General features: G+C 31.3%; 3 non-coding genes across 3 annotated transcripts; 2 read left to right on the top strand and 1 right to left on the bottom strand.

Moving 5' to 3' along the window:
- The first annotated feature begins 2,356 nt into the window (after nt 1–2,356).
- Nucleotides 2,357–2,443, top strand: TRNAS-GGA (transfer RNA serine (anticodon GGA)). The gene has a single exon. It is a non-coding gene; the product is annotated as a tRNA-Ser (tRNA).
- Nucleotides 2,444–3,821: 1,378 nt separating this feature from the next.
- TRNAT-UGU (transfer RNA threonine (anticodon UGU)) lies at nt 3,822–3,894 on the bottom strand. The gene has a single exon. It is a non-coding gene; the product is annotated as a tRNA-Thr (tRNA).
- Nucleotides 3,895–6,738: 2,844 nt separating this feature from the next.
- TRNAF-GAA (transfer RNA phenylalanine (anticodon GAA)) lies at nt 6,739–6,811 on the top strand. The gene has a single exon. It is a non-coding gene; the product is annotated as a tRNA-Phe (tRNA).
- The last annotated feature ends 8,189 nt before the right edge of the window (nt 6,812–15,000 follow it).

Genomic DNA, 15,000 nt, shown 5'->3' with positions numbered 1-15,000 from the left:
CTTTATCCATAGAATAAAGTATCTAGGCATATATATTTCTTCATATTTTGACTTCTATGAAGTTTCTTTTTTTTTTTTCTTTTTTTGTTACAGCTGATAAAAATCGTTTTTTGGACGATGCAATATGTAGAAAGCCTATTTTATTTACTAGCGTATTTATTTACTAGCGTATTTGCTCTTTCTTTCCTTTTTTTTTTTATTTCTATAGTGGAGATAGTCGCACGTAATGACAGATCACAGCCATATTATTAAAAGCTTGTGGTAAGAACGGGTTTCGTTCTAGTGCTCGAAAATAATATTCTAAAGCTTTTGTATGTTCTCCGTTACTTGTGTGGATAAGGCCTATGTTATAGAGTATATAACTTCGATCATAGGGATCAATTTCTAGTCGCATAGCTTCATAATAATTCTGTAAGGCTTCCGCATAATTTCCTTCGGATTGAGCCGACATCCGTTACGGTCGTCATTCGATTCAACGAATTCTCCGTTCCAAAACCGTACGTGAGATTTTCACCTCATACGGCTCCTCCTTTATGTGCATAATGAGAATAATCCATGGAATTAAAAAAAAGGTCGAAATATTGTCATTATGAACTGAGCGGGGCTAATGTTTTTACAAGAAATCTCTAGCCAACCCTCTTGCAAAAGATCTTTTCTTACCATCAAGCGTGTTCGTACTAGATAAATAAAGTAAACTCCAACAATTTCTTTGTTCTCAACGCTCCTTAATTTCCAGGAATTAGTCACTTCAACAATCTTCGATGGTTATATGGGTATCCAAAGTACGAACAAGATGGATGTTTGTTGTCCCAACCATTTCTCTTAGTTCCGATCCCGATAAGGAAAGGGAATCCTTTATAACAATAACAAAGTTTTCGTGTTGTTGATTCCTAGATGTAGTGCTTCTTCCTCTATGCCGCCTATTGGTACTAGTGTAGTAGGGTTGACCCACAATACAGACCCATAGGTGTAACCTTTCGCTCAATACTCGAATCAACAATTGAAGCATCTGAGGTTGCATTAATCGGGGATACACGACAGAAGGAATTGCTTTATTTATAAACTTCACCTTCAACAAGCGTAGATTTCTTTTTTTTTTTCAATAGTCTTTTTTTTTTTTTTTCTATTCCGAATCATGTGTCTTTTTCCTAAGACTAAGAGCGGTAAAATAAAAATAAAAAAAAAAATATATATAAAATAATTAAAATATATAAAATAATTATAATTATATAATAATAATCAAATCGCACCATCTCTGTAATAAGTAAATGCCTCTTTTTCTCCTGAAGTTGTCGGAATTATTCGTAATAAGATATTGGCTACGATTGAAAAGGTCTTATCAATAAAATTTCCATTTATCCGCGATCTAGGCATAGGTAGCAATCCATTCTATAACTCTTTTCATTACCCCTTCGTGAGAAAAAAAAAAGGATCTCACAAACAAAGGAAGCGTACAGTACGAAATAACATAAAAGCAGACCCATTCCATAAAAAAAAAAAAAAAAAAGATATAGCCCTCTACTTTACTTCAATTTTTTTGGCAGGAATCAAGAAAAAAAAAAAAAAAGAAATATTTGAATCCTATTTTATTTCATCCAAATTTATTAGTATAAGAATTTATTAGTATAAGAATAAAATATAAAAAGAAAAAAGAATTATTACGATTTCATCGAAGTTGAAGAATCAAAAAATTTATCCTACGGATTAGGATAGATTAGCAAAATTAGAGAAGTTTTGATTAAATTATGATAAAAAGAGGAAAAATAATCGAATAATCGTTCTATGATGAAAATAAAATAACTGCCCTTTTTTGTGTTTTGTGCATAGCAGGTATACAACATATAATCAAATATAAAAATCCCTTAGAGGATTTATGAATTTGTAATAGATTTACAGAGTAAGAGGTTGTTGTTGAGAGATCTAAAACTGGAAAAGAATTTTAGAATTCTTATAGAAATGGGGAATTAGAGTCTAAAGAGAATTATGAACTAAAAATATCCATTAAGCATAGTCTAAAAAAAAAAAACCAATCGATTGATTTGATTCGTTTCAATTCATTGATTTAATCCAGTCCGGTAGAAATATCAGAAAAAAGATGGGAGTGCCTTTTTCGCAAACATGAATAGATATATATGGTATATGTTTATCGTATTATATTATTTATTTTTAACAGCCCCCTCACAAAAAAATTTCTTCGAGTCGGGAGGCTAAAGAAAAAGTGCTGAAAAAAGTGATGAAAAGTTTTCTATTTTTATAGCTAGTTTTCTAGTTAGAATTGATATTGTTCGTACCTCTCGAACAATCTAATATGAATAACTCGCTATTCGCTCGGGTTATCGGCCATAATAATTATGTAGGAGAGATGGCCGAGTGGTTCAAGGCGTAGCATTGGAACTGCTATGTAGACTTTTGTTTACCGAGGGTTCGAATCCCTCTCTTTCCGCACCTTCACCTAATTCGCCAATGTAACTGACTACAATGTATCAAATCAAATAAGAACAGATACTAAAGAGTTAGACCCTTCTTTGATATAGATTCTCTATTCCCAATTTCTTTTTAATACGGAATACGTAAAATAGCGTACAGGGGATGAAAATCTACCTACGGATCTATCATACATGAATAGGAGAAAAATAAAATTTCCGAATCAAATCCCTTACCCTGTCTTCCTTTACTTAACCTTAACTCAGGTGAAAAGGGAGCAGAACCCTTGTTTTGTTATTTTAGTTAGGTTTAAGTCTGACGAGAATAATATTCTACGACAAGCAATTCATTTATTTTCAAACCGACCCATTTCCTATCTATTATTTGATTGACTAATCCTTTATATTGTAATGTGTGAAGGGTCAAATGCTTTGGTAATTCCTCATGGGTGGATGAATCAAGATAATTTTGAATCAGAGTTCTAGATTTTTGTTCATCCCTCGCTGAAATAATATCTCGGGGTTTGCAGCGATAACTTGGTATATCTACTGTACGACCATTAACTAAAATATGTCTATGGTTAACTAATTGGCGGGCTTGAGGAATAGTTGAAGCCATACCTAATCGAAAAAGGATGTTATCCAAACGCATTTCAAGTAATTGTAGTAAAACCTGACCTGTTGACCCTTTTGCTTTTCTGGCAATACGAACGTATTTAAGTAATTGTCGTTCTGTAAGGCCATAATGAAAACGCAATTTTTGTTTTTCTTCTAAACGAATACGATATTGAGATTTTTTACCGGAGCGCGATCGGTTTCTAAGATCGCTTCCGGCTCTAGGACTTTTACTAGTTAGTCCCGGTAAAGCCCCCAGACGGCGTATTTTTTTGAAACGAGGCCCTCGGTAACGCGACATAAAGACTCCTTATTAATTTGAATTTTATTGAAATTTCATAAACCTAAATTAAAACTGAACTAAATGAAGCGAAATCGACTGAAGGATTGTACTACAAATATTAATGAGATGAATTGGATCAATATCCATACTTTTTTGTATTGTATATAATGTATATTGTATATAATGTATACAAAAAATAGAAATTAAAATAAAATATATATAATATATAAATATATTAAATATAAAATATATATTAAATATAAAATATAAAAATTAAAATCTAAAAATTAAACCAAAAAAAGTTTCCTTTTTTTTTTTCTTGATTTATTCTGCAAAGATCTAACTCCTCCAATTTTATTCCTAATTGAAAGTTTCTACGACATAATAAACGGATCGTTGACCTTTGGAAAGAAAAGGGGAAAAAGCTTTTTCAATGTTCTTTGATTTCAAAAAAACATTATCAATCATGTAAAAAAGTAAAAAAGCAAACAAATAGAGAAAGCCGGCTATCGGAATCGAACCGATGACCATCGCATTACAAATGCGATGCTCTAACCTCTGAGCTAAGCGGGCTCAAATAATAGAAATTTTGTATCCATAGGAATTCAGCAAACTATTACGATCTTATCTATTAACTATCTATTAGTTATTCATAATTACTATGAATTATTAATATGAATTATAGACTAGAATTTAGAAAAACTAGAATTTTAAATTTTAAATGCCATATTTATGCCATACATAATTTATGCCCATATTTAATATAATCATATTTAATATAATGATATATAATAATATATAATAATATATAATAATGGTAGATTCAATCTAATATTCAATCTAATATTGATAGAATATAATAATTAAGAATAGAATAATATAATTCTATTTGATTATATTTTAATCATTCTATTTGATTATATTTTAATCATATTAAAAATGATATTTTAATTTAATCATATTTTAATTTAATCATATTAATATTTAATAACATTATATTTAATAATATTAAATTATAATAATATTATTATAATTTAATTCTAATTTTATTATAATTATAAAAATTATAAAAATAAATTATAAATATATTTATAATTTTTATAATTATTTATTATTTATCTCTATATTATATATTTTTATTTTATATTTATTTTATTATATGTTATCTTTATTCTATTAGTCTATTCTATTTAGTATTCTATTCTATTTAGTATTATATTCTATTTAGTATTATATATATAATTTAGTATTATATATATATTAGTATAATATTAGTATACTAAGTATAATATTACTATATTTTTTATTTTATATTTTTAGTATTTTTTAGTATATTTTTAGTATATTTTACATTTAAATTATATATAATTTTTTTTTTTTATATAGATATAGATATAGATTTAATTTAATAGATAGATTTAATTTTAATATAGATAGATAGATTTAATATAGATTTAATTTATTTATATTTAATATTTATTTATATTTAATATAGATTTAATATATATTTAATTTATTTATATTTAGTTTAGAATTATAAATAGAGTCTAATAATTAGATAATTATAGTGAAAATATTTTTATGCATTTATATATAATTTATATTTATATATAATTTATATATATATTATCATTATATAAATGATACGTTATAAGTCTAAATAATTAGAATGAAACTTTGTTTTTTAGACTAACTAATTCGAATTATCTTCGAAGTCGAAATAGAAATGAATGGAATAATTAGTTCTAGCTATTATGCTATTATACTAGAAAATAAATAATTAATAATGAATAAATTTTAAAATGAATAAATTTTAATAATGAATAAATTCAATTTTCATTTTTATTTTTATTTTTTTAGTTATCTTATTATGGTTATATAGGATAGTCTAATAAAAGAATAAGAATAAAAATAAAATTAAAGAAAAAAGAAAAGATGCAACCCATAGAAATGAAATCCAGATCATAATGAGAGATGAGAGACTCCTTTCTTTTGTTTTCATTCATAAAGGCGGAAGCTAAGACGAAAAAAAAAAAAAAAATCGACCGTTCGAGTAAATTGCCTGAGAAAACTGAGAGTAAGGGGGGCATATATATGTTATGGAATATCCATCTATATTGAATTGCGAATACAGAAATGATAAAATATTTTCTGATTGGACCAAATAAATACGGGTCTCCGATAGAGACGAAAGAAGATAAACAAACAAGAAATAAAATAGGTAAAGACCCTTCGATATAAGAATCAGTATCTATATCTACTAAATTCAATACTAAATTCAACGGTTTTCGCATAAAAAGAAAGAAAATAAATAAATGAAAGAAAGGGGAAAGGAAGGGAAGGAGAAAGGGGGAAGGAAGTGCATCCTAATGAGATCCTAATCTCAAGACACAAAGGGGATATGGCGAAATTGGTAGACGCTACGGACTTAATTGGATTGGATTGAGCCTTGGTATGGAAACCTACTAAGTGATAACTTTCAAATTCAGAGAAACCCCGGAATGAAAAATGGGCAATCCTGAGCCAAATCCTATTATTTTACGAAAATAAACAAAGGTTCAACAAGCGAGAATAATAAAAAAGGGATAGGTGCAGAGACTCAATGGAAGCTATTCTAACAAATGGGGTTGACTGTTGGTAAAGGAATCCTTATATCGAAACTCCAGAAAGGATGCAAGATATACCTATATAAAATATAAAATAAATAGGTATACTAATGAAAAACCAAAAAAGACGACTCGAACCCGTATTTTTTTTATTTATATGCAAAATCAATTTATATGAAAAATAAAAAGAATTGTTGTGAATCGATTCCAAGTTGAAGAAAGAATCGAATAGAATATTCATTAATCAAATCATTCACTCCATAGTCTGATAAATCTTTTGAAAAACTGATTAATCGGACGAGAATAAAGATAGAGTCCCGTTCTACATGTCAATATCAATACCGACAACAATGAAATTTATAGTAAGAGGAAAATCCGTCGACTTTAAAAATCGTGAGGGTTCAAGTCCCTCTATCCCCAACCCCAAAAAGCCCGTTTGCTATCTATTTATTTTATCCTACCCTTTTTGTTAGTGGTTCAAAGTTCCTTATGTTTCTCATTCATCCTATTCTTTTCCATTTTACAAGCGTATCCTAGCAGAATTTTGTTCTCTTATCACAAGTCTTGTGATATGATATATTGTGATATATATATGATATACGTACAAATCAACACCCTTGAGCAAGGAATACCTATTTGAATGATTCATAATCCATATCATTACTCATACTGAAATTTACAAAGTCTTCCTTTTAAAGATCCAAGAAATTCCCCTTTTAATTTAATACTTTTTCGTTTTTTTTTTTGTTTTCATTTTTAAGTGACATAGACCCAAGTCATCTAGTATTATGAGGATAATGCGTCGGTAATGGTCGGGATAGCTCAGTTGGTAGAGCAGAGGACTGAAAATCCTCGTGTCACCAGTTCAAATCTGGTTCTCGGCGTATGATTAATTTGTATGAGTATCTACTCTACAAATTAATTGATATAGATCGACATAATACATACTTATCTAGCTAGCTATCTGGAAGTAAACCCTCTCTTTATTTATTTTTTTTTTTTTTTTTGTTTCTATTTTTTAGATGAGCAAAGAGTCTATTATAATTATAATGTAGTAAAAAAAATAAATAATGTAGTAAAAGAAAAAAATTTCATTATCTTTCCTCTTCTTTTTTATTTGTTCACGCTGTGGCTCCTCACATTCAAAAAGAATGTTAATACTTCATACATATTTAATTAAAAAAAAAGATTAAAATAGTTGGTTGAAAGGCCCAACCAAAAGTCTGGTCTAGAGGAGTTCAAGGATAGAAATAACCAAGACTCATCTCAGCTACAGTACAAATAGAATCCGATTCCCTTTCATTTATTTATTTGTATTCTCTTTCATATTCCATTTCTTCATTCCTTTCTATGTGACTCTCTAGAGTTCATCTAAGTGATGTGCGCGATACAAAGTTCACGGTATAGAACCCTTGTTGTTCATCCTATTGTCTCGGCTCGTCCGAAATAAAATAAAAAGGTATCTTCAAAAATCGAGAATTTCAATGATGTATTGTCTTTTATTTCTTTTTATTTATTAGCCTATCCATAAGAATACGAATGAAACCTCAATTCCTCCGTTTGAGCTAGAAGAGAATGTACAAATATTCCTTGAATATTTGAAGTTGTAATTAGTTTCTTATCATTCAATGAGCGTCTTGTATTTCATAAAAATTGGGGGCAATGTAATCCTTACGTAAAGGCCACCCTATCCAACTTTCGGGCATTAAGATACGTTTCAGTCGTGGATGATTCTCATAAGAGATTCCCAACATGTCATAAGATTCTCGTTCTTGAAAATCCGCACTTTTCCAAACCCAGAAAACAGACGGAATTCTAGGGTTACTCCTTGGAGCAAATACTTTTATACATACTTCTTCCGGTTGATCTACACCATACTCTATTCTCGTAAGATGATACACACTGGCTCTGGCTAACAGTCCGCCTGGTGCTACATCATAAGCACATTGGGAACGTAGATAATTGTAACCATATACATATAAAATAACAGCAATGGAATGCCAATCCTCGGGCTTTATTTGTAAAGTCTCTATTCCTTGGTAATCGAAGCCCAAAGATCTATGAACTAGCCCGTGTTTGACTAGCCAAACAGACAAACGGCCCTGCATCTTTTTTATCTCTCCCGCACTTTTCTTTTTATTTGTAATTTGTATAAGATAAGTATTTCACATTTACGATGAAATCGAATTTATGAAGATTAATTCGTTGTTTGTTATTCTGTTTCTGAATCCTACCTAATTCACTAATTCGTGGGAAGATATTGAACTTTTGTAGTTGAAAAATGTTTCAGGAGGAATCTCTGAAGTAGATGGTGGTTGATAGAGTAATCCTTGATTATAATTTCCAGTATGAGTACTGCGTACAAGACAAAACTTGTGATTGGTAGTAAAACACCGATCCCCCTGTTGAGATCTAATTCGATCTTCATAGATTTCGCGAGATATTTTCTTACGAAGTTTTGTTATTGCATCTATAACTGCCTCGGGTTTAGGGGGACAGCCCGGCAAATAGACATCCACAGGAATTAGCTTATCGACTCCCCGAACAGTACTATAAGAATCAGTACTGAACATCCCTCCTGTAATTGTACACGCGCCCATAGCAATAACATATTTAGGTTCGGGCATTTGTTCATATAATCTCACTAAAGAGGGAGCCATTTTCATTGTTACTGTTCCAGCTGTTAAAATTAGGTCCGCTTGTCTAGGACTCGATCTTGGGACCAGCCCATAACGATCAAAGTCGAATCGTGAGCCTATTAATGAAGCAAATTCAATGAAGCAACAACTGGTACCATAAAGAAGCGGCCATAAACTGGAGAGTCTTGACCAATTTGAAAGATCATTTAATGTAGTTGAAATAACTGAGTTTTGGGTTGTTCGATCAAGTAAGGGAAATTCAATGGAATTCATACTCAATGTTATTATTATTTTTACTTTTTTCTTTCTTTTTATTATCTGAATATTCAGGAACTAAGACCATTCCAATGCTCCTTTTCGCCATGCATAAACTGAACCAACAATTAGGATAAGCACGAAAATTAAAGCTTCTATGAATACGGGTACCCCCAATACATCGAAACTCATTGCCCATGGATAAAGAAAAACCGTTTCAACATCAAAAACAACAAAAACTAGAGCAAACATATAATAACGGATTCGAAATTGTAACCAAGCATCGCCCATTGGTTCTATACCCGATTCATAACTAGAAAGTTTTTCTGGACCCTTTCTAATCGGGGCTAAAACTCCAGAAATTAGAAATGCCAAAATAGGAATAGCACTTGATATTATTAGAAATGCCCAGAAAATATCATATTCGTAAAGCAGAAACATAGACGAACTCCTATGAATGTGAAAAATAGACCGGATTAGTCGATTCGACCTGGAATTCATTGTCAAGTCATCCACAACTGTTTGTTTAGTCAAACCAACAATTCAGTTTGATCGAATCGTCTAGTTTCGTTTGTTTGCTGTTGCGTTTTAAGATTTATTGATTGGAATTAATCCTATTTACATTTCACTTATTTCGATTTAATTTCGATATAGTACTAATTTGTATTCGATATAGTACTAATTTGTATAGTAATAGTATAAATAGATATTTATACTATTACATTTATACTATTACATAGATATTTATACTATTACTATATAGTATAGTAGAATACTATACAAATCCAAAACAAGTAAAACTTTTTTGTTTTCACTTCATTTCGTATTTTTCTAAATAAAAGGAATTCTAATATATAACTAATATCTAATATGTATTAGAAATAAAAAAAAAAAAAAAAAACCTTTTCTCTTTTCTATTATCTTATTATCTATTATATATATAGAATATATATAGAATATAGAATAAATTTATATATATATTATATAGTATATTATATAGTTATATATAGAATATAGAATAAATTTATATATAGTTATATATAGAATACATTTTTTATTTTCTATCTATATTTTATAGATATTATATCTTTTTATAGATATTATCTATATATATATTATCTATATATATATATTTAATATATATTATATATATTTATGAGATTCTGTTGAAATGCGCTTTTGTTTTCAGTTTCTGAGCGATCTCCCTGTGAGCGAGCTTATGGGAATGATTTTAACCAAGCAACTGGAAGCGACCAGTTCCAATCAACAAAGAATACAATAATTAGGAAAAAAACTATACAACTTTTTTTATTTGTATTTGGATATTCTTTATTGTTTTAGTTTGCTTTAGTTTTAAGAATATTATTTTCATTTCATTTTTATTAATTTAATAAATATTTTTTTATTAATTTAATAAATATTTTAAATTAATAAAATATAAAAATTAATAAAATATAAAAATTAATAAAATATAAAAATTAATAAAATATAAAATAAAAATATAAAATATAGGGCTATACGGACTCGAACCGTAGACCTTCTCGGTAAAACAGATCGAACTGATTATTATCAAAATGATTCGACCTATTTCAAAGACCCAACATGCATTTTTTTGCATTGGGCTCTTTCATTAACTGATAGAAATATCAGTTAGTCTACCATATATATATTTTTTCTCTTAGAAAAAAAAGGAAGATGGTTCCATGTGCTCTGATTCATTACTGATACAGGAGCACTACCAAAGTGTTTCAAAGAAGGGAAAGTTTATCTTGACGTAGGTCTGCTTCTGGCCTAGATCAACCTAAGTTAAATGAAGTCTCTATCATCCTGATTAAAAAATCAAAGATGAAACTTCATACACCTTAAGATTCATAGGACGAAAAGAGAATTTTTGAGGTCCTTATACTCATTATGCCTAGCATTGAATAGACTGGGTATTCGCCCTATCAATATCTCAAATCAATGATAGGTTCGATTCGGATCCTGCTCCTGCCTAAACGGCACCCGAATCGAACCAAACCATTTGTCAGGCTATTGTTCTCTTGTTTTGTTCCTTCAAAGTAATGGAGTAAGACATCGATTTCTCAAAAGGATCAATTTTTTTTGATTGCATGATAGACTCCCCTGAAAAACATTGGCGCGCGTGTAAACGAGGTGCTCTACCTAACTGAGCTATAGCCCTTGTGTTTGTGATACATATTTTATCATATTATTTAGATAATTTCTTGTCAAGATGAATATTACATGATCCAACATCATAATCATACCTTTTTGGTCGGTTTGATTGGTATTGCTTAGAAGTAATATCGGATTTATAATCCATCGATGTGATAGGTCCCTTTTCTTTCTCTTTATGATTCCTTATGATAATAAATGACCTACTTAACTCAGTGGTTAGAGTATTGCTTTCATACGGCGGGAGTCATTGGTTCAAATCCAATAGTAGGTAGAACTTATTAGATACCATTGATCCCGGTGTCTAATAAGTTTTTCTACCCACCTTCTTTTATTGATTTTCTATCTTTTTCATCCTATTCTATTTCCGTTTTCAATTTTCAAATTTTTCGTTAGATCAAATTTCACTATTTCACTTTTGATTGTATTTGATTCTATTTAATCAGCAGAATAAAAATGGGATGTAGAAACGAAAGTTCTGTTTATACGGAAATTCTTTCGATTAACCAACTAGTTACGAAATCGCGTTGATAGCCTTTACTCGTGTCCTAGCCCATCTGAGAGCTAGATTTGCCTCAATTGTTTGCCTCTTGCCTTCAGCTTTCCTCAAGTTAGCTTCCGCTATTTCAAGAGCTTGCTGAGCTTCTTGTGGATCAATGTCACTACCCTTTTCCGCATCCTTTCCAAAAATAGTGATTTCATTATTGACTATTCTAGCAAAACCACCCATCAGAGCCATCGTTAACCATTGGTCGTTAAGGCGTATTCTCAAAATACCTATATCTACAACTGTGGCAATAGGCGCGTGATTTGGTAATACGCCAATTTGTCCGCTATTAGTAGATAAAATGATTTCTTTCACTTCTGAATCCCAAACAATTCGATTATGGGTGAGTACGCAAAGATTTAAGGTCATTTATTCAATTTGCTCTCCATTTCTAAGTTCGTAGCCTTCGCAGTAGCTTCATCGATGTTACCTACCAAATAAAAGGCCTGTTCAGGAAGACCGTCTAATTCTCCGGAAAGGATCAATTGAAATCCTCTAATTGTTTCTGCTAGGCCAACATATTTCCCCGGGGAACCAGTAAATACTTCCGCTACGAAAAAGGGTTGTGATAAGAAACGCTCAATTTTTCGCGCTCTTGCTACGGTTAAGCGATCCTCTTCGGACACTTCGTCCAACCCCAGGATAGCTATAATGTCCTGAAGTTCTTTGTAACGTTGTAAGGTTTGCTTAACCCTTTGCGCAGTTTCATAATGTTCCTTTCCAACGATTCGAGGTTGGAGCATAGTTGACGTTGAGTCTAAAGGATCTACCGCTGGATAGATACCTTTGGCAGCTAATCCTCTTGATAGTACGGTAGTAGCATCTAAATGCGCAAATGTTGTGGCAGGGGCAGGGTCGGTCAAATCATCCGCGGGTACATAAACTGCTTGAATAGAAGTTATGGATCCCTCCTTGGTAGAAGTAATTCTTTCTTGTAAAGAACCCATTTCGGTACTAAGGGTGGGTTGATAACCCACAGCGGAAGGCATTCTACCCAATAAGGCAGATACTTCGGATCCCGCTTGGACAAAACGGAAGATATTGTCTATAAATAGAAGTACGTTTTGTTTATTAACATCTCGGAAATATTCCGCCATAGTTAGGGCAGTCAACCCAACTCTCATACGAGCTCCTGGCGGTTCATTCATCTGACCGTAGACTAAAGCCACTTTTGATTCCGCAAGATTTTGTTCATTAATTACTCCAGATTCTTTCATTTCCATGTAAAGATCATTTCCTTCACGAGTACGTTCACCTACTCCGCCAAATACGGATACACCCCCATGAGCTTTGGCAATGTTGTTGATCAATTCCATAATGAGTACTGTTTTACCTACCCCAGCTCCCCCAAATAGTCCGATTTTTCCTCCACGACGATAAGGAGCTAAAAGATCGACTACTTTAATTCCTGTTTCAAAAATAGATAATTTTGTATCTAATTGTATGAAAGCGGGCGCAGGTTTATGAATAGGGGATGTTGTGCGAGTATCTACAGGACCTAAATTATCAACGGGCTCCCCAAGCACGTTAAAAATTCGTCCTAGGGTCGCTCCGCCGACTGGAACACTTAGAGGAGCTCCCGTGTTAATCACTTCCATTCCTCTCATTAGACCATCTGTAGCGCTCATAGCTACAGCTCTAACTCGATTGTTTCCTAATAATTGCTGTACCTCACAAGTTACATTAATTTGTTGACCGATGGTATCTCGACCCTTAACTACCAAAGCGTTGTAAATATTAGGCATCTTGCCCGGGGGAAAGGCTACATCCAGTACTGGACCGATGATTTGAGAAATACGTCCCAGATTTTCTTTTTCAAGCGTGGAAACTCCAGGAACAGAAGTAGTAGGATTTATTCTCATAATAAAATAAAGTGAAATATGTCAATTTTTTTTTTCGAAAATTTTCTAATAAAAAAAATCTTCGACAGCAAGTTGATCGGTTAATTCAATAAGAAATGGGGCACTCGATTTCGTTGGTACCATCCAATTGAATGCAATTCAATTGGATTGTTTCCTTATTCAATGAAGGAATTTTTAAGTTCAACCAACCTATTTGCAAAATATCAAGTGGATAAATAAATAACAATTTTGAGAGAGTCTTTCATTTGTCTATCATTGTCTTTCATTTGTCTATCATTATAGGCAATACCATCCATATTATCTATGGAATTCGAACCCGAACTCTATTTACGATTCCTTATTTCTATCTCATTAGCCCTTATTTCATTTCGTATTTTATTTTAGCATATCGATTTTTTTTTACGTCCAACCTAATCCCCCCTTTTTCCATCTATATTCCTTTTTTTTCATTTCATAAACGAATTACGCATATTTTCACATCTAGGATTTACATATACAACATATATTACTGTCAAGAGTGAATTTCTTATTCTTTCTTATTTCTTATTATTGAATTTATATTATTTCTTATTTTATATTATTTCTTATTATCTTATTATCTTATTATTGATTATTATTGACTATTGACTTATTATTGAATTTTATTATTATAGTATTATCTTATTATTGACTATTGACTTATTATTGAATTTATATATTTTATATTTAATTTATATATTTTATATATATATTTTATATTTATAATTCTAATTATAATTATATATTTATAATATTTCTATTTCATTTATTTCATTTTCATTTCGATTCAAAAAAAAAGTAAGGAATTCTAAACTTGAAAAACACGGATTGGGTTGCGCCATACATATGAAAGAATATAGAATATGAAAGAATATAGAATAATGATGTATTTGGCGAATCAAATACCATGGTCTAATAAGGAACCTTTCGGATTAGTTGATAATTTTTTGAAAGATTTCTTCGAAAAGGTTTCATTAACTCCTAATTTATGCCGAGCAGACCTTGTTGTTGCGAAAATTTTCAATTCATGAGTTGTAGGGAGGGGCTTATGTCACCACAAACAGAGACTAAAGCAAGTGTTGGATTCAAAGCTGGTGTTAAAGAGTATAAATTGACTTATTATACTCCTGAATATGAAGTCAAAGATACTGATATCTTGGCAGCCTTCCGAGTAACTCCTCAACCCGGAGTTCCGCCCGAGGAAGCAGGGGCAGCAGTAGCTGCTGAATCTTCTACTGGTACATGGACAACCGTGTGGACCGATGGGCTTACCAGCCTTGATCGTTACAAAGGGCGATGCTACCACATTGAGCCCGTTGCTGGAGAAGAAAATCAATATATATGTTATGTAGCTTACCCCTTAGACCTTTTTGAAGAAGGTTCTGTTACTAACATGTTTACTTCCATTGTGGGTAATGTATTTGGGTTCAAAGCCCTGCGCGCTCTACGTCTAGAGGATCTGCGAATCCCTCCTTCTTATACTAAAACTTTCCAAGGCCCGCCTCATGGCATCCAGGTTGAAAGAGATAAATTGAACAAGTACGGTCGCCCCCTATTAGGATGTACTATTAAACCTA

The sequence above is a fragment of the Durio zibethinus genome, unplaced genomic scaffold (assembly GCF_047325235.1).
Source record: "Durio zibethinus cultivar Kanyao isolate XHJ-2024 unplaced genomic scaffold, ASM4732523v1 HiC_scaffold_196, whole genome shotgun sequence".
Lineage (NCBI taxonomy): Eukaryota > Viridiplantae > Streptophyta > Magnoliopsida > Malvales > Malvaceae > Durio > Durio zibethinus.
This window is presented reverse-complemented; position numbering and strand designations above follow the sequence as displayed.